Source organism: Physeter macrocephalus, chromosome 9 (assembly GCF_002837175.3).
Source record: "Physeter macrocephalus isolate SW-GA chromosome 9, ASM283717v5, whole genome shotgun sequence".
NCBI classification, from domain to species: domain Eukaryota; kingdom Metazoa; phylum Chordata; class Mammalia; order Artiodactyla; family Physeteridae; genus Physeter; species Physeter macrocephalus.
The window spans coordinates 20,036,867-20,039,403 of NC_041222.1; the positions used below are offsets into that span (position 1 = coordinate 20,036,867).

The following is a 2,537-nucleotide window of genomic DNA, read 5'->3' on the forward strand; positions in this document are numbered from 1 at the left end:
TCTTGTGTCTCCCTCCCACCTTCCCTATCCCACCCCTCTAGGTTGTCACAACTCTATATGATAGACTTTAGGTCCATCCACCTCACTACAAATAACTCAATTTCATTTCTTTTTATGGCTGAGTGTAATATTCCATTATATATATGTGCCACATCTTCTTTATCCATTCATCTGTCGATGGACACTTAGGTTGCTTCCATGTCCTGGATATTGTAAATAGAGCTGCAATGAACATTGTGGTACCAACTCTTAAATTCTGTGTTTTTCCATGTAACCTTTATTTCCTTTGTTCTTTTTATATTAAAAACTTTGCCTCCAATATAAGAGCTTATTTTGTGCATAAACTCAAAGATATAAGTCCCTCCTCCTTTCCTCCAGAACCAGTCTAGCTGCCAATTTTCTCATAGCTCCATGCATCTCTGTATTCCTCAGTCATTGAGCATGATAGGATTGAGCATGAGTGTGACTGCTCCATAGAACAGGGCAATCAGTTTGTCAAAAGCAGAGTCTTTGGAATTTGGCTTCATATACATTAAGAGGATTGACCCATAAAACACAGTCACCACTGTTATGTGGGCTGAGCAGGTGGAAAAAGCCTTTTTTCTTCCCCCAGCTGAACTGATTCTTAGTACAGTAGAAGGGATGAAAATGTAGGAGATATCAACAGTAATGGAGCAAACAAAAATATTACATTGCTCAACATTTTAGTAATCACATTCAAGGAAATATCTGTGCAAGCCAGCTTGACAAAAGCCAATATTTCACAAACAAAATGATTGCTGACATTTTTTTCCACAGAAGGACAACCGTATTGCCAGAATTGTTTCTGTCAATGAGTTGAGAAAGCCCAGTCCCCCGGAGAGAGCTGCCATCTGAATACAAAGTGCCTTGCTCATGATGATGGTGTATCTCAAAGGGATGCAGATGCCTACATAATAGTTATATGGCATCACTGCTAGGAGCACACACTCTGTAGACCCCATAGTGTAAGAGACAGACATCTGAACAACACATCTAGTGAAGGAGATGGTTTTTTTATCTGATAGAAAGTGTATCAGCGATGAGGGGATAAAGGAGGATGTGTACCAAATGTCAAGGAAGGAAAGATTACCAAGGAAGAAGTACATAGGGGTGTGAAGGCAGGAATCCAGGAGAGTGAGGATGATCAAGGTGCTGTTCCCCAGGAGAATTACCAGGTACATCACCAAGCACATCACAAAAAGGAGTTTTTCGGCTCTTGGGTACTCAGAAAGTCCCTGTAGAATGAACTCAATCTCTGTCCAATTGGTCCTTTCCATTTAACTTTTTCATACCTGGAGTAATCCAGAAAAGATGTGGGTTTACGGAGTCTATGTAGTATTATCATACAAAGTAAGAGATAATTGGAGATAGGGCAACAAGTGTGTTAGTACTAGCTGGAGTGGGTTTACAACTGTGAGTTTAGCTTTTCAAATTCCTCTTCTAGCTCATAAGTTAGGGATAGAAGACATGCAATAATTACATTGGTAGTTTATTAAAAATACAGACTTCTGTATTCTATATCCTGAGATTGTGATGCACAAGTTCTGAGTCAGGGAAGAACTATTTGCATTTTAATAAACGTTTGTTATTTCTGATTCAACTGACCCACAGACTTACTTTGAATATCATTATTTTGGAGATAGCATGCTTAATCTCTTAAAAATATCGATTTATTTGATTTTATACCATGCCAGTCATTAACAATAACATTGGTTTAGGGTTTTACAATTTATGAATATGCTCACACGTATTACTTATTTTATCATCACTATAATTCTTTGAGGAAAATAAAATTCAAGAGGTAAAAGTATTTTAAAACACAGTAAGTGGACAAACTACTATTCAAATCTACATTTTCTGATTTACATCTCCCTTTTTTTGCATGGTTATTGCCCTCCCAAAATTATTCAGGTTTTCTAAGGAGTGGGAATAAGGCATCTTTTAAAATAATGCTCTCTAGATGTTTCTGTTGTGCAACTGAGGAAGAGAACCACCCATCTAGGGGAGTGTTTCCAAATTTTAGTATACAGATGAGTCACATGGGAAATCTTTGAAAAAGATTCTCATTCAGTGGTTCTGAAGTGAGTTCTAAGATCTGAATTTATTAACATGTCTCCAGATGCTGCTGATGCTGCTTGTCTATAAGCACATGAATAGCAAGGCCTTTTAGACCATCTCTCTCTGATACCATTAGAGCATGCCATTGGTGTTTCAGTTGTATGTAGGATTGTAATTGAGTAGCAAACAATGCAAAACTAAACATTTTGGTGAGATTTCGAGGTGAGACTTCTGTGTAAGTGTATATTGCAATTAGCTTTAGGTTCTTTAGATTTTTAGAAATACAAACAACCAAATTACACACAGAAGATTTTGCCTTTTATCTGTCCATATGAAAGTCATTCCTCTCCATTTGCTGAATTCGCAATTAGGCTAAATATTTTCCAAGAAAGGAATTTGATATCGGTTCAAGATCTGAGCTGTGCACCGTAGAGTATGGAGAAAATGATTTTAATATG

At 37.2% G+C, this 2,537-nt stretch overlaps 1 pseudogene; it reads right to left on the reverse strand.

Annotated features, from left to right (window-relative positions):
- Nucleotides 1–345: 345 nt before the first annotated feature.
- On the reverse strand, nucleotides 346–1,298 carry LOC102984503 (olfactory receptor 13D1-like; annotated as a pseudogene).
- Between the last annotated feature and the right edge of the window lie 1,239 nt (nucleotides 1,299–2,537).